The sequence below is a fragment of the Psammomys obesus genome, unplaced genomic scaffold (genome assembly GCF_907164565.1).
Source record: "Psammomys obesus unplaced genomic scaffold, mPsaObe1.curated_primary_1811, whole genome shotgun sequence".
In the NCBI taxonomy this organism is placed as follows: Eukaryota; Metazoa; Chordata; class Mammalia; order Rodentia; family Muridae; genus Psammomys; species Psammomys obesus.
In genome coordinates this window covers 210,582-234,213 of record NW_026596463.1, presented here as the reverse complement: position 1 = coordinate 234,213, position 23,632 = coordinate 210,582, and the positions used below count along the sequence as shown (strand labels likewise).

The window sequence follows — 23,632 nt, the reverse complement described above, 5'->3', positions numbered from 1 at the left end:
CTTTCAAGCATATTATAATATATTTTTCTATCATTCATTTGGCTTCGGCCATTTTCTTAGTTTAAGATGTAATAAAAATTCCTTGCATTAGTACAAAGCCTGAGTTTAGTGCCATATTCTCCATGAATAGCAATGTATATCCAAAGCCAAGAATAGAAAAAGAGGTGTGTGCATGTGTGTGTGTGCCAGGCGGGGGTGCTTCAGGGAATAAGACTGATCCTGCCTGAGATGACAGGTAACAGCATGAGACTCAAAAAACAAAATGCTGGCCTCAATACCAATGTGTAAAATCATTGTTCTTTTCCAAAATATGTCTTTTACTCCTCCCTCACATACATAACAGAGAGAAATATCTACTGGCAATTATTTTACATGTGGTAAAAACATCCTCTTCAGGCTCCATCCATTTTTTCAATCCTAAGTACTTAAGGAAACACCTTGGCAGACTGGCTGCATGTCTGCAAGGAAAGGGCTGTTTATGTCTACTCTTTCCTGGATCTGCAGACACAGATCAACTTGCTATCGTGACCCACACTTGCTGATTTCTCATTTATAGTGTGCTCTGCAGGGTCTCCAGGCACTGGTCACACAGTCTGTGCACCTACCCATGGGAAGACAGGTTTTGTGTTGGATGAAACAAGTGATCTTGCTGAAGCCTCATAATCAATAAATGCTCCAAGCCTTGATAAAACATCAACAAAGGGATGGCTATCCAAGAGAAAAAAATACAGATGCCATTGCTTTTCAATGATATGCAGCAATACAGGTGATTAAATTCCTCAAGCATATGAGCTGACAGAGTGGTGGGAGGAACACTAGGAAAGCCACATGGCTTCAGGGACTTAGCCTGGAAAAGACAGGGAGGATGACAAACTGTTTGGTTTTTTTGTTTTAACTGTTGGGGATCAGGGGAAGAATAAGATCAACAAATTATTTACCTCCTTTTCACTTTTAGGTATTTTATAAATACTTACACTGCTAAAAAGCCAATGCAGAACTTAAGGAATAGAAACCCACCTAAAAGTGAGACTTATCCCTTAAATTTTCAGTATAGCTTGCTCTATTGAGAACAAAAGACATTTTAGTTCTCACACAGACATGCCAGACTACTGTGAGTTTGAATGAGAATGGTCCCCATAGGTTCCTATGTTTGAATACTTGACTCCAGTTGGTGGAACTATTTGGGAAGGATTAGAAGGTGTGGCCTTGTTGGAGGGAGGTTTTGAGGTTTCAAAGGACTCACATTATTCCCAGTTGTATATATTCTCATTCGTTCTCCCCTTCCCTCTCCCCCTCACTCATTCCCTCTCCTTTTTCCTCTGCCTTCAGCTTGCAGAAAGATATGAGGCCTCAGCTGTTCCTGCCACCATGCCTTTACTCATCATAGATTTTGTTTGTTTGTTTGTTTGCTCTATTTTTCGAGACAAGGTATTTCTCTATGTGTAGCCTTGGCTATCCTACAACTCACTTTGTAGACCAGGCTGGCCTCGAATTCACAGAGATCCACCTGCCTCTGCCTCTGCCTCTGGATTCTAAACCTCTGAAACTGTAAGCCTAATTAAATACTTTCTTTTACAGGTTGTCTTGGTCATACTGTTTTATCAGAACACTAAAAACCTGAACTAAGACAACTATGAATGTAATAGCTAGAATAATAAGCCATTTACATTTCTAAACCATTTCTGCCACTGGTCCCTTGGGTCTTTCAATAACAAACACAACTGGTACTTTTTATTTACAAAGGGACAGTTATTTTTAATATACTCCAGAGAAGAAAAATGCTGCAATACATAGTAGGTATACATTATTGAATCTGAAATGTCCCCAATATGCCCACATTTTGAGTACTTGGTCTGTAGCTGGGAACATTATTTGGGAGAGGTATGGAGCCATTAGGAGGTAGGCCCTGATGGAGGTGGGCCTCTGAAGGTGTACCTATCTCCTGTCTCAGTCTTTGCTTCCTGGACTGCTATGGTGTGATCAAATGTTTCTGTCACCATGAACTGCCTGCCCCACTCTGTTCCTACCCCACCACAATTTACTGCAACTATAAAACTGCTCAAAAAAAAAATCTTTTCTCCATTATTTAGTTCTTCCAGATACTATGGTCAGAGCTATGAAAAGTGAACTAATGCAGTACAAACATGGAACACTACAACAATGCTGCATAGTGTGGGTTTTTGACATTTTAATCATTAGCACTGATATAGTTGGAAAGTGCTCTCAAGATCTGAATATCCCTGCTCAGAAATCTGTTCCTTTCTTCCATCCTTCCTTGTTCTCTCTTTCTTCCTTCCTTCCCCTCTCTTTCTTTCTTTCTCTCTTCCTTTTCCTTCCTTTTTTTTCTTTTCTGAAGGTTGTGCTTTACCCATACCAGCCTCAAACTTCTGAGCTCACAGGGTGCCCCTGCCTAAGCCGAACAAGAAGGAATGACCACAGGAACATCCCATCAAATGCAGCTTTCCTCTTAGATTGCAGGGTTTTGTTTTTGTTTGTTTTGAAAAGTTGATATTAGTATTTTCTCTATCAAACAGAAATAAATATTTATTTTTAGGCAGAGAAAAACTCCTTAGTAAAAATGAAAGCTACTATTTTTCAGGAGAAATGTTATCACACCATAGCAAACAGATTACAACGCTTCAGATTTCTCTCTAGGAGTTGCAAAAGGTTTTTCCCTCCTCTGCTTGCATCATTTCTCATTCCTCTTTGATGAAATAACAGTAGGAAACTGAGGACATGCAGACCTCTAATCTAAACCCCATACTAGGCAGGCACAGGCTGACAGAACTCTGTGATTTCCAGGCCAGCCTGATCTACATGGGGAGCTCCAGACCTAATCTCAAACAAACAAACAACAACCCCCCCAACCAAAAACCAAACCAAAACAAGACCAAAAACAGTAGGCACAGCATGTTTCCTGGTCAAGTGCCTCTCCACACCTTGAGAGCCTCTGGGGGTATGGACTCAGGTGACAAGGGTGCTGCTGCTGCTGCTGCTGCGTCCTAACGTTCCAACCAAAGAGAGACCTGTGCAATCACATGAACCACATCCAAGAGTAGGGCACTGGACAGTGAGACCTGACTTCTGTGATGTTCTCAGTGCACAGAACTGTTTCTGGAGCTGCCTCCAAAGGCCATTTATGAGCCACCTAAGCAAACTGACCTATCTACTCATGCCTTCAAAGGAGGAGACAGGAAAAAGGGAAGTTCTCTGAGTTACCTAATGATTCACAGCCCAAACATGGGACAGATTCCTAGGTGAGCAGAGGGATCCAAGAAGGGAATGCCATGCTTAGGGCCAGTGGTTGAGAAGTGAGATATGTCACTGAAGACCCTGAAAGTCATTACTGTCGAGAGCACACCTGCCAGTTTTCTCAGCTTTCTTGACAAAAGTACAGAATTGACCCCTGGCCTGTGACAGAGGTAACTTATAGCTGCTGTGTGAAAACAGGCAATGCATCGGAGGGCACACTAACCGCCATAAAGATCTGCCATCATTGGGAGTCCCAAGAGCCTGGCCCCTCTACATACTCTAGGGTTGTCTAACAATTGTTGCCTAACAATTAAGCAGGCATAATGAAGGGTAGGCCTGGCTCCTTAACCTCGCCTGTGGTGGCAGCCCTGAGGATCACTGGGCAATTCTGATCCTCTGCTGACTGCCATTGACTTTAAAAGAATGGAGATGATCACTTTTAAATAATTTTAAACTGTTACACCAAAAGAGCAAAAGAAGAGAGTGGAGACAAGCATGGTAGTGCACTTTAAATCCTAGCACTCAGAAGGCAGAGGGGGATCTCTGGAGTTCAAGCCAGCATGGTGAGCACAAGGCCAAAGCTGCATAGTAAGACCTGCCTCCAAAATAAAATAAACACACACACACAAAAACAAAAACAAAAACAAAAAAAACAACAACAACAAAGAAAGAAAAGAAAGAAGGAGGAAGAACAGGAAGAAAGGAAAGAATGAGTGAAAATCTGAGACCTTGTATTTTTAAGTCTATAAAATTGCATTTTCATCCATGATGTATCATTTTTTTTACATATAAGTGTTCAATACCACTTAATAGTTAACTTATTTACAAGATGAATAATCCTGGAAGATGTGTCTTGTCCACACTGTGGAGTTGTGTGCTGCTGGGAGGATGGACTGTCCGGTTATCATTCTTGGAAACACTTTGCTTCCCTCTCCCTGTGTCCTTGTGTGTGCATAGATCTATGCCCCGAAAGTCCTGTCCTCTTTTTCATTGGCATCCCTCCATCTTAGCAATTTTGAGAACTTAATTTATTTCCCATCTTCTCTCCATAAGCCAGGCTGAAGGCCAGTCTCTCCCTCAAATTTCACCATTCTCGCTTTCCTCTTGTCCTGGAATTGATTCCATGTAGGTGTGAAGTTAAATTTCAAATATGTACACTTTCTCTACTGCACAATAGTCCTGAGTTCTTCAGGAAGCACTATGCTAGCAAAAGGGGTCAACACATTTCCCATTCACATTCCCCATTATGTATGTATGTATGTATGTATGTGTATGTACAGTGAGAAAAACTAGTCATGGCCTCAGACATGAGAAAAGTTTCCTGCCAACAGAGGTGATAGTTTTACCTCAGACCACCACTATGCTAGGTACTCACAGAACCTGGTCCTTGTCGTAATTAAAATTACAGAGCCATGCTTATTAACTACAAATTCTTATTAGCAAGCAGAAAGGGTTGGGTGGTTAGGTAAAATAGGCTGATGACAACCTCCACAGAAAGCAATCAGACCACTCCTTACAAGGGCACAGATACATGAGCCATTCGTGCTGTGTACACAGAGCACTTTGGGGGCTGGGCCCCTTCACCCAGCATGGTCCATCAACTCTAGCCTTAAAACAAATCTTTTAACATAAAGTGACACCAATGCAAAAATTTAAAATGATGCCATATGGCCACGATTTCATTCACGATTTGATAAATTTGCATGTCTGAATGAGACATAAGAACATAGGCTGAACTGACAACAGATAGAGAGCACAGGTTTTTGGTGGTTTCCACAGGGTTTTAATGTTACTTTTAAGGTTTGTTAACTTTTGGAAACAATCATTTTAAAAAAAGAAATCCTACACAACTAAGGCAGAAAGTGCTTCATGGGTAGGAGGAAAAGGAAGGGAAGAAAAAGGAAGGAAGGAACGAAGGAAAGAAGGAAGGAAGTTGTACTTTTAAATTTTTTTAATTTTATTTTAAAACTGTTTTAGATTGATTTACTTTTTGTGTGTGGGTGTTTTGCCTGCATGCATGTCTGTGTATCACGTGCATGCCTGGTGCCTGAGGCAGTCAGAAGAGAGCACTGGATGTCTTGGACCTGGAGTTATTGGATGGTTGGAAGCCATCAAGTAGGTGCTGAGACCTGAACCCGAGTCCTCTGAGAGAGCAAGCCAGTTCTATTAACTGCTGAGCCATCTCTCCAGCCCCAAGCACTCTTGAGCTGTTGATTTGATGTGGCCCTTGATGAAATAAAACTACAAACAAGATCACAGAAATTATAGCTGATTAAGAGTGAAAACCACCAGAAAAGAATAAACCTGAAGTGCCAATAGTCTCTAAAATATTTTCTCATTAAGAAAACATGGGAAAAGAGCCCCATGAAGTTAGGTTTTCTCTGTAAGAAGGGACCAATGCCTGGGAGGCAGAATTTGTGTGTCCAGTGTTTTACTGTTGCATGCGCCCAACTGCCAAAGTCAGCAAGAAAAGCAACTGGAGATCATTTCAAATACATCCCAGTTATTGTTTTAGTCCTGGAGGGGGGATCCGATGCTTCTGAAAGCAGAGAACGATCAGCAGCAAACAACCAAACACAACCAAGAGCCTCAGCACCAGTTCCCAGGCCCTCTCATGGGCAAGAGCAGGCTGATAATCTGCAGGACGAAGGGGACTGTGGGCTTTCCTTGGCAGGCTCAAGGCACATTAGACAGCCACAGGCTACAGTGGCCTCTGCAAAGTCCCACAGAGAGGAATCTGGACTCTCTTATCTTCAGAACAAATGCTTTATGACACAAACGTGTACAGCGCCTACCACTGCCCTCAGAGAGATTAGCACATGCACAGAGTCAAAAGGGGAAGAACGTATCTGTTTGGGTGCTTCAGTAGCTAAAATTCAGTCATTCTGTTTTCTTCCTTTAAAAAAAACCCCACAAAACTATAGAGTAAATAAATCTCCATTTTTATATTGTGGAAGGGATGAAGGCAAATAATGTCATTCAAATGCCATTTCCTGCCCCCCCCCATAAGACTTAAATGTGTGTCCTTTACCTACTATTAATGTCTCTGTTTGAAGGTTGCAGACCCATGGTACCTGCAACCCATCTACTTTCTGCTGACTGACTAACTAATATCCCTGGGATGTCTAGCCCTTTCTTCCTCTGACTGCCTACAATGGCCACTATACCACTCATGGGCATTTCCATTAGGAGATGAAAACTGGAGTTGGGGAGGGAGGGAGAGAAAGTGGGGGGGGGGTGCAGGGGACCAATCAGGTATTCCATTTTACTACTGATTGGCAGGTAGAATAAAAGCTTAGGAAGAATAATGAGATTTTGCTCTTCTCAAGCCAATGATAAATGCATTTTTTTTCCTATGCCAATCCTCATCCACATAGAGGTTAAACAGACACTTTGGCCAAGAGCTGAGGAGCCATCACATAGCTCTTTGTTTCAGATTAGGTTCAGCAAGGTCTGTGGATCCATTTCCATGTGACTGAGAAAGTAGTCTTATACCTATGGATCAACACTAAGATCTCGATGCCATTATCACATGATCTAATCCTACAGCATAGGAGGCAAGAGCCTAAGGTTGGAGTAAAGATGAAGCCAGTGTCTACTTCAACACCAATCGCTCAGCCAGTCTAGGTCTGTTTCATTTTTCAATGATCAGGGTGGACTGGAATGCTTCTGAAACTCTTCCCAGCTTTATTCTTTTAGAACTCCATCCATCCAGGCATGCCTTGCTTAGCTCCTGTGCATTGAGCTGACCTGTGTGTGCCTTCATATCAAGGTCTACTGAGATAGAGGCTGTCAAACAAATCTGAACTGGATTCTACCTTCTACTGAGGAAATGCTGTGCATGACTATGCAGATTATAATGTACCTACTCTAGGGATGAGAATAATAGGGGACATATAAAGTCTGTGATGCTAGGGTGAGGCTCGCCAAAACTGGTTGTCAATCTTGTCATTGTTACTGTCTCTATGAGGCCTTCAAAGCAGATCGTTTCTTTTCTCTCCTTCTGCCTTTCAAATCTAGCATGACCCAGGTCCCATCTTTCTGGAATTGACCCCAGGCTATTCCCACTTGCATTTCTCCTTTTCTATAGTACATACTAACACTGTCAGTGTCATGCAACTGAGAGTTTGGTTGTAAAATGTCTTACACTACTAGGGGCTTAAGGAATGGCTCAGTAGCCTGGCATGTAATCCCAGGACTCAGGAGGCAGGTAGAGGCAGGCAGATCTCTGTGAGCTCGAGTCCAGCCTGGTCTACAAAGAGAGTCCAGGACAAGGCTACACAGAGAAACCATGTCCCAAAAAAAAAAAAAAAAAAAAAAAAAAAAAAAAAAAAGGCTCCATGGTCAGGGAAGCCTAGTTCAGTCCCCAGCAGCTACATGACGTTACACCATTCATAACAACAGTCCAGGGGGTCAGAGGCTCTAGTCTGGCTTTGTGGTCATCAGGCCTGGTACAACACATACATGCATGCAAAGAATCATACACATAAAATAATTTTTAAAAATTAAACAGTCATGTACTATCAGGAGGGTGGGGTTAGATGGCTTGTCTTAAGCAGATAAAAATGAAAACTTTTGAAAGCAGAACTTAGAACCTTTCTATAGGCAAATCAGAGGTCAGCACATGACTCTTTATTATAGGGGATGAGAAGGAAATGAGACTTGCGAGGATGGAGCCAGATATGACTTAAAGAAATATAAATGAGATGACAGGGCACTTGGGGCTGGATAAAAGGCCACAGGAATCCAGTGCCAAATGGTCAGCCTTGAAAACACACTTGTGATATATGACTTGAGGGCGGGGCAAGATGTCAGTGCCAGAACAGCACTCATTCTGACCAGCAGCACAGCAGGATCAGCACAGTGACCAGCAATCAGAACTCTCGGGCATAAAACACAAGTGATTGTGTTTCTGAGGTGAGAGGATACCCCACGATGGGGATTCAATCAGCTTTAACTCTCCTGGCTAAACCTCAGAAGAGATCCCGGTTCCGCCAGGCACTTGATCGCCAGCCCACAGCCACATGCCAGCGTGCTCCGGTCACTGTCCCAGACTGAACTGTGGGCCCCACAACATCACAGACTGGAATTTCCAGTCAAGAGATAACCCCACAGTGCAGGAAACGATTGGGACCGACCTTAGGTCACCCAGACATCCCCTGGAAAAGACTCGGGTTCTGCAGGCGCCCCAGGAGCCAGCCCAGAGCCAGAGTCGGGGATCCAGGCCCCAGCACAGAGCCCTGCCTACACACCTGATTCGCTGCCTCAAATAGAACTGTGGGCCCCAGGGCACCAGAGACTGAGTTTCACTGTTGGTTGCAAACCCACAGGGAGGAAAAAGGCTGGTCTGATCTCAGAGCACTCAGCTGATACCCCCACCCTGAAAAGGTCTCCGGAAAAATTACCCAGTTTAGGCAGATGCCAGGCTCCCAAAGGCCAGAAAGGCAGAGCCACACACGTCTGTGCCTATGAGTTCTACTTGCCACCCCAGACAGAATGGCGGTCCCCAAAGCAAAGACTGGGTGTCCCTGTCAAGAGGGAACCCCACAGCGGGGGGATCATCAGGTCTAACGCTCAGGACACCCAGCACCAAAAGACTTTCTGGATTCACGCAGACTCTAGGCTCTAGCCTTCTACTGCAGGCAGGAGCACTGTGCTCACCTGCCATTATTGAGTACTGCTAGGGCACTGGGGCACACAGCTGCATCCTCAGACCTACAAAAGCCAGAGAGCCATTACAGCAGCCCTCAGATACTGTGCCAAGGATCAACCAGTTATCCCTAGCTAGACTGACAAAACTGTGGGAATCCCTGGTTCTTCAAGAGGGCTGCACCCAACAATTACACCTTGAGAACAACAGCTGCTGCTCACTAAATTCAGAGCAAGAAACCCAGCAGCAGGACAGCCACCACCAGGACCTCTCCTGATGAGAGGAGAGCTTACATCTATGCTAATGAAGAGGTTAATGGAGGAAGTAAATAAAATGGGTAAAGAATTAGGGGAAGATATAATAAAACAGATTATGGTCATCCGTAAAGAAATACGGGAAGATGCAGCCAAACAGTCTTTGTCACTGAAAGAAAGACAGAGGAACGTTCAAACAAACAGCTGAAGGAATTGAAGGAAAAACAGGAAAATACATTCAGGAAATCCACAAAACGGTTCAAGATCTGAAGATAGAACTAGAAGAATTAAAGAAAACACAAATGGAGGAAATCACGGAGAGGGAGAACCTAGGAAAGAAAACAGGAACTACAGAGGTAAGCATAACCAACAGACTACAAGAGATGTAAGAAAGAATCTCAGGTGTGGAAGATACAATGGAAGAAATCGATGTTATCCGTCAAAGAAAATAATAAATCTAAAAAATTCCTGACACAAACCATCCAATAAATCCAAGACAACATAAGAAGACAAAACCTAAGAATAATAGGAATAGAGGAAAAAGAAGATTCCCTCCTCCAAGGCTCAGAAAATATTTTCAATAAAATCATTGAAGAAAATTTCCCCAACTTAAAGGGGAAGCCTATAAGAATACAAGAGGCCTACAGAACACCTAAGAAATTAGACCAGAAAAGAAAACCTCCCTTCACATAATAATCAAAACAGTAAGTATACAGAACAAAGAAAAAATACTTAAAGATGCAAGGGAAAAAGGCCAAGTAACATATAATGGGAAATCCATTAGAATCACACTTGACTTCTCAACAGAAACGATGAAAGCCAAAAGGGCGTGGACGGATATCATGAAAACCCTAAGAGAACACAGATGTCAGCCTAGGCTACTATACCCTGCAAAGCTCTCGGTCCTCATAGATGGAGAAAACAAGATATTCAATGACAAAAACAAATTTCAACAACACCTACACACAAATCCAGTGTTACAGAAGATACTAGAAGAAAAAAATACAACCCAAGAAAAATAACAACTTTCAAGAAATCATAGGAAATAAATAACCTCACTACAGCAAAACAAAAGTAGCCAAACACACAAACACACTACCATGGCCAACATCAATATCAAAGGATCTAACAGCCACTGGTCATTAATTTCCCTCAACATCAATGGACTCAATTCTCCCATAAAAAGACACAGACTAACAGAGTGGATGCGTAAACAAGACCCAACAATCTGTTGCATACAAAAACACACTTAAATCACAAAGATAGACATTACCTGAGAGTAAAGGGCTAGAAGATGGTTTTCCAAGCAAATGGACCCAAGAAGCAAGCAGGAGTAGCCATCCTAATATCTAATAAAGTAAATTTTCAACCGAAATCAATCAAAAGAGATAGAGAAGGACACTTCATACTCAACAAGGGAAAATCCACCAGGAAGATATCACAATCCTGAACATCCATGCCTCAAATGCAAGTGCACCCACATTCGTAAAAGAAACTTTAATAAAACTTAAACCACACATAGAGCCCCACACATTAATAGTGGGAGATTTCAACACCCCACTCTCAACAAAGGACAGGTCAACAAAACAGAAATTAAACAAAGAAACAATAACTCTGACAGAGGTCATGAATCAAATGGACCTCACAGACATCTACAGATCCTTTCACCCAAACTCAAAAGAATTTACCTTCTTCTCAGCACCTCATGGAACCTTCTCCAAAATAGACCATATAGTTGGTCACAAAGCAAACCTAAACAGATACAAGAAGATTGAAATAATCCCTTGTATCCTATCTGATCACCATGTACTAAAACTGGACCTCAATGATAAAATAGCAAAAGTCCTACACACACATGGAAACTGAACAACTTGCTTCTAAATGACAGTTGGGTCAGAGAAGAAATAAAGAAAGAAATTAAAGACTTCCTAGAATTCAATGAAAATGAAGGCACAACATACCCAAACTTATGGGACACAATGAAAGCAGTGCTAAGAGGAAAGTTCATAGCACTAAGTGCCTTCAAGAAGAAATTCGAAACATCTCATGCAAGCAACTTAATGGCTCACTGAAGAGCCCTAGAAAAAAAAAGAAGCAGACACACCAAAGAGGAATAGACGGCTGGAAATAATCAAACTCAGGGCTGAAATCAATAAATTAGAAACAAATAAAACAATTCAAAGAATCAATGAAACCAAGAGCTGGTTCTTTGAGAAAATCAACAAGATAGAAAAACCCTTAGCCAAGCTAACTAAAAGGCAGAGAGACACCACCCAAATCAACAAAATCAGAAATGAAAAGGGGGACATAATCACAGACACTGAAGAAATTCAAACAATAATTAGGTCTTACTTCCAAAGTCTATATGCCACAAAATTTGAAAATGTAAATGAAATGGACAATTTTCTTGACCGATTCTACATGCCAAACCTGAATCAAGACCAGGTAAACCAATTAAATAGTCCTATATCCGCTAAGGAAATAGAAGCTGTCACCAAAAGTCTACCATGCAAAAAAAAGCCCAGGACCAGATGGTTTTAGCGCCGAATTCTACCAGACCTTCAAAGAAGAGCTAACACCAATACTCTTCAAACTATTCCACAAGATAGAAACAGAAGGAACACTACCAAATTCATTCTATGAAGCCACAGTCAACTTGGTACCTAAACCTCACAAAGACCCAGCAAAGAAAGAGAATTTCAGGCCAATCTCCCTCATGGACATTGATGCAAAAATACTCAACAAAATACTTGCAAACCGAATCCAAGAACACATCAAAGACATCATCCACTACGACCAAGTAGGCTTCATCCCAGGCATGCAGGGGTGGTTCAATATACGGAAATCCATCAATGTGATTCACCACATAAACAAACTGAAGGAGAAAAACCACATGATCATCTCCTTAGATGCTGAAAAGGCATTTGACAAAAATCCAACATCCATTCATGTTTAAAGTATTGGAGAGATCAGGGATACAAGGCACATACCTGAACATAGTAAAGGCGGTGTACAGCAAGCCCATAACCAACATCAAACTCAATGGAGAGAAACTTAAATCATTCCCACTGAAATCAGGGGCAAGCCAAGGCTGTCCACTCTCTCCATATCTTTTCAACATTGTTCTTGAAGTCCTAGCTAGAGCAATAAGAAAATTGAAGGAGATCAAGGGGATACAAATTGGAAAGGAAGAAGTCAAAGTATCACTATTTGCAGATGATATGACAGTACGTGAGTGACCCCAAAAACCCTACCAGGGAACTCCTACAGCTGATTAACACCTTCAGCAAAGTGGCTGGATACAAAATTAAGTCAAAAAAATCAGTAGCCTTCCTGTATACAAAGGACAAAAGGGCTGAGAAAGAAATTAAGGAAACAACACCCTTCAAAATAGCCACAAAGGACATAAAAGTACCTTGGTGTGAACCTAACCAAGCAAGTCAAATACTTGTATGAAAAAAATTTCCAGTCTCTGAAGAACGAATTAGAAGAAGATATCAGAAGATGGAAAGATCTCCCATGCTCATGGCTTGGCAGGATTAAGATAGTAAAAATGGCCATCTTACCAAAAGTAATCTACAGATTCAATGCAATTCCCATCAAATTACCAACACAATTCTTTACAGACCTTGAAAAAAAAATTCTCACCTTCATATGGAATAATAAGAAATCCAGAATTGCTAAAACAATTCTCTACAGTAAAAGATCTTCAGGAGGTATCTCCATCCCTGATCTCAAGCTGTACTATAGAGCAACAATACTAAAAAGTGCATGGTACTGGCATAGAAACAGACTGGTGGATCAATGGAATCGAATAGAAGACCCTGACATAAATCCACACACTTATGGACACCTGATTCCTGATTTTTTTTACAAAGATGCCGAATCCATTCAATGGAAAAAAAGACAGCATCTTCAACAAATGGTGCTGGTCTAACTGGAAGTCTACATGTAGAAAAATGCAAATAGATCCATACTTATCACCCTGCACAAAACTAAAGTCCAAGTGGATCAAAGACCTCAACATAAAACTAAACACACTAAACCGTTTAGAAGAAAAAGTGGGGAATACCCTAGAACTCATTGGCACAGGAGACAACTTCCTGAACAGAACACTGACAGCACAGGCTCTAAGAGCAATAATCAATAAATTGGACCTCATAAAACTGAAAAGCTTCTGTAAAGCAAAGGATACTGTCCTCAGAACAAAACGACAGTCTATAGATTGGGAAAAGATCTTCACCAACCCTATATCTGACAGAAGGCTAATATCCAGTATATATAAAGAAAGAAAGAAGTTAAACAGCAAAAAAATCAAGTAACCCAATTAAAAAATGGGTACAGAGCTAAACAGAGAATTCTCTGCAGAGGAATATCGAATGGCAGAGAAACACTTAAAGAAATGTTCAACCTCATTAGCCATCAGGGAAATGCAAATCAAAAACAACCCTAAGATTTCACCTTACACCCATCAAAATAGCTAAGATCAAAAACGCAAGAGACAACACATGCTGGAGAGGTTGTGGAGAAAGGGGAACCCTCTTCCACTGCTGGTGGGAATGTAAACTTGTACAACCACTCTGGAAAGCAATCTGGCGCTTTCTCAGACAACTCGGAATAGCGCTTCCTCAAGATCCAGCTATACCACTCCTAGGCATATATCCAAAAGATTCTCAAGTACACAATAAGGACATTTGCTCAACCATGTTTGTAGCAGCCTTATTTGTAATAGCCAGAAGCTGGAAACAGCCCAGATGCCCCTCAGTGGAGGGATGGATGCACAAATTGTGGTATATCTACACAATGGAATATTACTCAGCAATAAAATAAAAGGAAATCATGAAATTTGCAGGTAAATGGTGGGATCTGGAAAAGATCATCCTGAGTGAGCTATCCCAGAAGCAGAAAGATGCACATGGTATATACTCACTCATATAGACATATAACATAGGATAAACCTACTAAAATATGTACACCTAAAGAAACTAATCAAGAGAGAGGACTCTTGCTAAAATGCTCAATTCCTATCCCAAAAGGCAAAGAGGCTGGACATCAGAAGATGAAGGAGAAAAGAGGGAACATGTCAGTAGCCTGACACAGAGGACCTCTGAAAATCTCTGCCCTGCAGACTATCAATGTAGAGACTGAAACTTATGGGCAACCTTTGGGCAGAGTGCAGGGAATCTTAGGAAAGAAGTGGGAAACAGTAAGATCTGGAGAGGACAGGAACTCCATAAGGAGAGCAACAGAACCAAAAATCTGAGCACAGGGGTCTTTCCTGAGACTGCTATTCTAACCAAGGACTATGCATGGAGATAACCTAAGACCCCTGCACAGATGTAGCCCATGGCAGTTCAGTATCTAAGTGGGTTCCATTGTGATAGGAACAGGGACTATCTCTGACATGAACTGATTGGCCTGCTCTTTAATTACCTCCCCCTGAGGGGGAAGCAGCATTACCAGGCCACAGAAGAGGACAAGGCAGCCACTCCTGATGAGACCTAATTGACTAGGATCAGAAGGAAGGAAAAGAAGTCCTCTCCTATCAGTGGACTTGGGGATGGGCATGCATGCAGAGGGTGGAGGAAGGGAAGGATTGGGATGGGAGGAGGGAGGGAACCAAGGGGGGATACAAAGTGAGTAAAGTGTAATTAATAAAGAAAAATAAAATAAAAAAATAAATGAGATGACAGGGATTCAGTTGTGATGTTTCCATTCTCCACCTGACAGGTTTCAGGATCACACCTCTGAGGAGGGTCCACCAGTGTCCCTCTGGCAAGGTTTAACAGAGGGAAGACACTGAATGGATGAAACACCACCTCATGGGCTGGGGTCCCATACTGGCAGAAAGAAGAAAGCAGACTTAGCTACTATCCTCACTCAACCTGGGAGATGTGGTTCACCAGTGCCTTCTCAAACTGGTTCCTTATTTTACCTGGTTCCTGTGTAGTCTACAGAATCCTGACATCAGAACAGCCCTGCAGTCATGTTTGGATAAGACCACCTTGTCCAAGTAACACATTTAGTAACATTTCTTTGAGGTGTTAACAGGTATATGTTAATGATTAGCCTGATTAATAGGTTTGGTTCCTTGAAACCCTTGCTGAGGCTGCTGGAGGACAGGGAAGATGTGAACAGGTAAGACACATGTGAACAGACAAGGGCAGCTCATGGCTATTGGCTTTATTTCAGCCCCCTCCTCTTATACTGCACTTTCTAGGTGCTTTTCTCTCTATATATATAATCTACGTTCATCTTGATTCAACCTCCCAAGAAGCTTGTGACGAAACACCCCTCTTGCCTCAGAGGGAACTTGAACTCCAGGTGGTTCTGAGAAGAGTAAGAAATGGAGCCATCTTAAGCATGACCTTGAAAATGGAAAGGAAGCAAGAAAATAACTCCAAACAATTGGAAAGTTTCCTGCAATTTAGTCAATAAATACGCTCAGCTCAATATGATCTTCCATTAATTATAAATTCAGAGAAAGGCCACAGTGCTATATGCCCACAGGACTTCATGATCACCTGCTGAAAACTCAAAATATCAACAATATGTTATTATTGCATCTATTAAGTAATATAATAAAACAATGACAACCTTTAAGTAAGGATTGAGAGGTATCCTTTCCTTAGACTTGGATTGAACTTTCAGTGGCCATCACAGAGACACTAAAAACAAGACTGTTCTAGAGCCCTTAATGTACACTGCTTATTATTTTCACTCAGTGAAGTAACCAATAAATTAACACCTCTTATGAACAAAAATGTCAAGTGCCCCAACATGCTTTTTTGTGTGGATACTAATATGTAAAATCTCAAGAGGTAACATGTTATAAAATTGACAGCTGGCTCAAGGACAGGTCATTCCAGTCTCAGGGTTCTAATCCACTTACTGTCACTTTCCTCTTTTACAGACACGTGATAAAGGCACATGCCATTGCAAGATGAGCAGTGGTGTAATGCGGGGCCCAATTTATTCATTTAACAGTTCTGATCGCCCAGCTAGGGGCTCTCCCAGCAGTCAAGGGAGCTTGTTTCCAGCAAAGATTTCTACAATATAAGTATGCTGAGCTGGGGAGATGGCTCAGAGGGTAAGAGCACTGGCTGCTTTTCCAAGGGTCCTGAGTTCAATTCTCAGCAACCACATGGTGGCTCACAGCCATCTATAATGAGATCTGGTGCCCTCTTCTGGCATACATAATAATTAATTAATTATAATTTAACATCACGAGCACGAAATATTAATAAATAATAATTTATTAATTGATATATTGTTTATTAACATAATAAAATTAATTAATGATTAATTAGCTATACGTCTGCTAATTGCATGCTTACAGCCACGAAACAGCTCTCTAATTCTAATTCTAATAATTCTAATTCTAATAAAAAGAAAAAGGGACTTTGGAGTTAGAGGAATTAGATATGATTCCATTGAATTCTTGTTGCAAGTAATCAATTACCCATCATTTTGTGAATGCTCAAGTGATAAGTGTTAAACGTTTATATTCTACAATGACTTACTCTAAGCATAAATGTGTGCCCAAACAGGCTCTGGTGTCCAGTGACACTGACATCATAGACAAGACTCTTTGACACTGGCCTGAGCACTGCAGAGCCTGCTCGATGAACGGCAACTTCATTGTACGGTCGCAGCAGCCACCAGGTCTGTTCCACACATTCCCAGTTCCCCTGCTTCTACCCCAATGAAGCTATGTGCCCACTGTCACATAGATCACAAGAGCACTCTGGCCACAGTCTGCACCCTATGCAGCTCTGTGAAAACTGCTCCAGTGCTGGAGACCACCGGTTAGCAAGCCGTCAACATCCCTAGAAATAAGGATGCAGGAGTTCTTATCTCAAATGCTCCCATTTCTCAAATCTCTTCCTGCAGCTCCACCTCTTCACCCTCTTTATTGTCAGAGCCTCCTGAAAGCATTTCCTGCTTTGCGTGAGCTAACAGGAAAACCGGATCCTGCTAAACACCTGCTATCATCTCCCAGTGCCAGCAGAGACCATTCAAGTGGACAAGTAGCCATTTAACAAACTGTGAAACTGAGCCAGAATCAACAAACTCATTAGTGGGAAAACTGGACTCAACCTCGGATCGCATGCTAACAGAGAAGGACTAATAGGGTCACTTGTATAAGAAGAACACAGTGGCATGTGTGCAACAAGACAAACAGTATTTACTTACAGTAAAATTAATCTTGTATTTCAGAAAAAGTGGATAAGATGGGGGCTCTAGCCCAGGGGAAAATCGCCTACATCATGTGTGAAATTCTTGAGTTGATCTCTAACATAGAAAAACTAACTAACTAACTAACTAACTAACTAACTAACTAACTAACTAACTAACCAAATCCATAACAGAATGAAAGACATTAACCAATCAGTTGTAATTTATATCAGCAGAGGCATGAAGAACAGAATCATTGAATTTAAGTTTGTCTCTTTTGCTTTAATGGCGAGCTTAGAAATGAGTACTTCTTTCTTAAGAGACCTGTTTAGTTTACTCTTACTTATATGGATTTTTGCCCATATGCATGTCTGCACCATGTGAGTGAAGTACCCACAGAAACCAGATCCTTTGGAGCTGGAGTTACAGACAGCTGTGAGCTGCCATGTGAGTGCTGGGAATAAAACCCCAGTCCTCTTGAAGAGCAGCCAGTGCTCATACCACTGAGCCATCTCTCTAGTCCCTACTCTTTTTTTCAACTGAAATCCACCTGGGAGAAGCTGAACATTATGCTCCGTTAGTTTCTGGAAGATACATATACATACGTGTACATACATATATACATGCATACATATATACAGACAGACAGAAATATGTTTAATGCAACTAAACATTCCCTGTCCCATTACAGACATATCACTGTTCTTTTTACACAGAGATCTCTGATCCTTCTCTGACAGCATGTGTTCAGAGTTCATATTTCTCCTAGTGAGAAGCATATGTATATGTAAATGTACTAAGTCTATTCCTAGCAAGGTAATTCTCAGGATTTGAATAATCATTACCTTAACTCAGAGGTTCCCAAATTTCTATGTACAAAATGATTATGTGGGATGTTGTTACACATTCTAAGCCCCGCCCCCCAATTCCAGGGTTTAGATTCAGTATATCTGTGGGAAAACATAAGTAACCAGGCCTTAAGAATGAGGTGAGGGCCAGTGAGTGGGCCCAGCAGATAAAAATGGTAGCCACCAAACCTGACAGGCTGAGTTCAATTCCCAGAACCTATAAGGTAAGTAGCAAGAACTAACACCTTCAAGTTCTCTGACATACACTGGGGGAATGCATGTGCATTCACAAACACATAAATAAGTAAAAAGGTAGTAACATTCCTGAAATTGCGTGAAATTCACATGACTAAAAGTGAGCAGCTTTGCAGATTCAGTGGCATTTAGTTCAGGCATGGGGTCATGCAGCGACAACTCAGGTGTTGTACCCACACCCAACATTTAACAACATTGCTGCCACATCTTAAAACAATACACTGAGAATGGTGACCATTCTTAAACACTGAATGAAGGGCAGGTGACAAAGAATGAGAGGCTTTGTGGACTTCTTTAAAATTAAAATGGGAACTTTAGAAAGAAAGCGAGCACCCCCAGAGACCCTAACTAGGATCTGTACTCCTGCCTGTCTGTCATGAAGCACAAACTTCACCAAGAAGCTGGTGCACTTCAGGGTCTCTCTGCTAACACATCCAACACTCACTAGTCTGGACACACAAGTGCCCAACCACTTACCAGGAAAAGCAGCACCAAAGGAAAGCAGTGAGAAAACTTGGAACGATGAACCACGTGGTTTCAGTGCAGGCCCTCTCTCCTGGGGCATAACCACACTGCTGTGCTCATTATTAAATTCTATTTCAGGAAATAAACTGTCAAGAATCACAGGAAAACCCTCTGGAGAAAAAAAGGCAAATTAAGTTTCTCCTTAGGGCAGCAGTGGTTTGTGAGCCCTTGTGGGACATGGAAAGACCCTCTAACAGGGAGAGCATATCAGATATCCTACATATCAGCTAATTATATTATGGCTCATAACAGTAGCAAAATTACAGTTATGAAGTAACAATGAAAATAATTTTACGGTTGGGGAGACCACAGTATGAGGAACTGTATTAAGGGGTCACAGCATTAGGAGGGTTAAGAACCACAGGTCTAGCTGATCGAGGACTGGTTCTCACTTTTGAGTTGCCTTTCTTGGGATCAGATTTTTTTATAGAGCTCTGAAGTTTGGCAGCTGGAACAATGAGTTGTGAGGACGAAAGTCCAGGGTAAAAGCTTGCTCCCCTGGCTAGAGCTAGAACTCCCTCTTTTAGCCAATATCTAGCTAAAAACAGAAAGATGGACGCACATCATAACCCAGGATATGACAATGGCAAGACAGCTTGTATAGCTAGAATCTCAAAACAGTTTCACAAAGTTTAAGCCAGCAGGGCTGACCAATGCAACTTGGTTTCTGGATAACAGCCATTCCTCCTACCTGAAGGGAGGCAGGAGAAAGCCTGAGAGTGATCATTTTGTGCAAAGGACCCTTTGGTTGTTACCCTTCTATATGTAGTTAAGAGATCTCGATCACTTCTAGAAGATGGGACAGGAGGAGAGGATGGGTCTCCTGAGCCATAAGCAAAAGTAAAACATTAACAGGATGGAGCTGAGGGTAGCCAGGTCACTGCATGCAAGGGTGCTCTTGGCTGGCCAAAGGACTGGTGGCCAGAAGGGAAGGTAATGTAACTCAATCATATGGCTTCTACAGGGCAGAATACACTTCACTCCTGAAGGCCTGAGAACTCAGTGAGCTGTGAGTATCACCCTGGCCTCAAGACACAGGTGTGGAACAGGACTGGCTAGCGGATAGAGGGCCACCTGTGCTTGATAGACCCTGCATCACTCACGTTCAGAATACTTCCGCAGAAAAAATGAAGAATTTTAGAATTCTTCTGAGGAAGATTTGGGGAAAGGTTGGCTTTGGGAACAGATGTGGAGAAAGCTAAAAGGATAGTAAAAGTCAATGAGGTGAGCTTTTTAAAAAGGGCTTTTGATTAGTAATTAGATATTGATGCCAGTAGATCTGAGTTTGAATCCTATCTCTCATGTGTCTCTGACATGAGGCTAATCTCTTAGCTTCTTGAAGTTTGGGTTCCTTCTTTGATAAAATGGGAATTTGGAACTAGCCCACAAGGTAACTGTTTACACCATGAGCAAGTGCATGGTGAGTGGAGACAAAAGCTAGAGGGAGTGGACTGGGCGAGCAGCCAAGACTTAACAGTGGTCACTCTTGCCATGAAACTCCATGGGGAAGGGCACTGACTGAGGCAAAGGAAGGACTGCAGGGGTGTTAAAAACACAGTCATAATAACATCCATGCAGGACCCCGAAGGCCAGAATCAAAATGGCAAAACTGTCACCTGGTAGCGGAGTTGGGAGGGAGACTGGGGAAAAGGATAAAAAGCCAAAAAAAAAAAAAAAAAAAAAAAAAAAGTGATACGAAAAGAAGCTGAGTTAGCAATTCATCCTATTAAAGTTTGGTTTTCCCCTTAAGTCATGTAGAACAAAGACAATGAACTAAAATGTGATCACAGAAAACTTGCTGAAAAGAAGAATCATGTGGAGATGCAATCAAGGTAGTCGCTGTTTCTCAGGCAAGATTAATATTAAAATATTTGTAGACTCATATCGAGACATAAAGAGAAGATTTAAACTACAGAAATAACTTTTAAAATGCCTCCAAAAAAGGTTCCAAGGACCGCCTTACTACCCAAATCACAGAAAGAGATAGGAAAGCCATCCTAATTATTTTATTGCATGACTTTAACCAAGACAACAGACTGTCAATGAAAAAGTAAACCAGCTCCACTGTCATTTGTGAATTGATATACAAATCCTAAAAACTCCACTAAATCAAATTTAGAAGCATTATAGAAATGCATAGTCATCATCAAGCTACACACTTAGCCCCCAACACAGCAAAGACAACATATGATTAATACATCTGCTAAGACATCACAGTGTCAGAAAATAAGACAGCCCTATCGGCACCTAATCACAGTGTTCTCAATAAGAAGTTTCAAATATTATTTTTACCAAATTGAATAAAAAGTTCCTGATGTTTATAAAATGATTAACTCTATTTTAAAATGTGCAACATATCTGAAATCATGGAACTGAAGAAACATTGATCTTCAAATATTTTTTCATTCTCACATATCATGAAAAAAATATATCCCATCTCTTCCCAAACATTCTTGACACCAATGTCTCTAGTCCTGTCAGAAACCCTTTGAGAGGTTTAACAGTTTCCAGAGCGAACGCCTTTACTTCTGAGCCCTTTTTAGTTCATGAGTAACCTATTAATCCATATTTAGGAAATCACCCCAGAAACCATGTTGTCATGATCCCTGTAACAAAGGCTTGGGTACCTTGGAGTCTCCAGTTTTTGTGATTCTGAGACCATTCCCCAGGAATAACAGCTAAGTTGGTGTTCAGTATCCTGGCCTCCTTTCCATTGGTGGTTTCTGGAGACTCGACAGGCCTTCCACGCCAACACTGATCAAAACACTACAGAAGGGTTTTTAAATGAAGTAAATGAGGCTGAAACTCAGATTATAAGAGACTCTGTGTCATTGTTTTGTGGAAAAACTATTATCTCACATTCAACAAGATGTCCTGCATTTCATATCAATACAAGGGACACTTAGAAAATTATAGCAGTTAGAACACTAAAGCAACTCCACAGGCCACTCATGCAGACACCGCTAACCCAGCCTGCCCTGCCTGGATCCTTGGGAGCTCATTCCTGCAGCCCACCTCAGAAGCAGATCTGCTGTATCAGGAGTCGGATGAGAACACAGATATCATCAACTCATGAAGGATGGTGATGAACACATATCATCCCAGCACTGAAGGGGCCAAGGTAGGAGGACTGAGAACTCAGGCCAGCTTGGCTATATGGCAACTAGATTCTCTCTCAAAGGAACAAATGGATTGCCATCTATGAAGCCAGAAAATGATACAGAGGCTGAAACACAGATCCAGACGTGCCCACATGTAGCTGTGTAACTATGAGCTAAGCGATCATGTCTTTGTGTCTAGTTTTCACATCTGCAAGATCCTAAGGGAGGGAAGTACTGTGAGGGCTGTTTAAACTAACCACCTGAAGCTCATAAAATTGTCCTGCATACAGTACGTACTCAAACCCACTAGATTTGATAACTATACTTTATTAAAGCAAAGCAAAACAACAGAACAAAACCAGCTATGAGACCAGGAAGACTAACTCCTCATGGTGTTGCCTCAATCCTGCACAGTGACTTTCCAGTAAATCTGACTGAATGATAAGCCCTGCTCTCACACATGGAATTTCCAATCAAAGGTTTTTGGTATTACCCAAGGCCACAGGATTTGAAGAATTTCACTCACTTGAAAGACTGACTAAAACAAAAACACAAACATATTGGGTGTGCGTTGGGGAAGTAAAGTAGAAATAAATAAAATAAAATAGAGAATGTTGTGAATATAGCAAACTTCAATGATGTGTATACATATATGTATCGTACATGTATCAAGTACATTCACACACATTAGGTTTTTACATCTATAAAGTAAAAAAAAATACAGAAAAAAGTTATTAGGAAATAAGAAAGAGTTCTTGGTGATTAAAAAAAAAACAGTGATTGAAACAAATTCAACACAAAGTTTAGAAAAGACTGGTAAATAACCTTTCCAAGTAGTAAAAGAAATGTAAGGAAAATGGAACAAGAAACTAAGAATGTTAGGAGACTGTTCAAGTAACCAAATTCTGTGAGGAGGGTGGGGGGCAGGTGGAGTTCTAACCATTCCAAAAATCAATATGTGGGGAAAGTTCCAGCAACATGCTCTGCATGTTATAGTACAGAACATGCTGCCTGAGTATTCGGGACAATGAACAAGCAGAGATCTCCACCCAGGTCCCATTGGAGTGAAGTTCAAGAAACCATGAATTTAAGAGCTTTCTCCTCGGAAAGTCCCTGACTCCATGAAAACAGTTTTCAGTCATCTCTGAAAGCTGTTTTACTTTGCTTTCACCCTTTGCTTACTTTTCCTAATGAATGCATAACTGTTGTTGTCAGAAAAAATTAACAACAAGAACAAAAAAATCTTATCCTTGGAGAATCCAGACTAAGCTTAAATGGCTCCTTTTCTAATCTGGCTTGATAGTGTCCTGTCTCTCTGGACAGAGACCTTCAGTTAGCAACAGTGGTCATCACAGCTGTGGTGGCCAGGCATTCTGGGGATCTTTCATCCTGATGCCCTGTGGATGTGTGGTGCCTGTCTGCTAATTCACTCAGTTAGTGAGTGCTGGTCTTTAAGTACACCCCCAGTGTATTTTGAAAAATAAACAAAAGGAGAAAACATATGTAATTCTCTTTCCTTATTCCCACTGCAACTGTGGCTTCACTCCTGCAGCTGGCATTTATTGTCAC

General features: G+C 41.4%; 1 protein-coding gene across 1 annotated transcript in view; it reads right to left on the bottom strand.

The window, feature by feature from the left end:
* Positions 1–23,632, bottom strand: part of Arsb (arylsulfatase B) — a 188,308-nt gene that overhangs the window by 137,279 nt on the left and 27,397 nt on the right. The gene's annotated exons all lie outside the window — the stretch shown is intronic.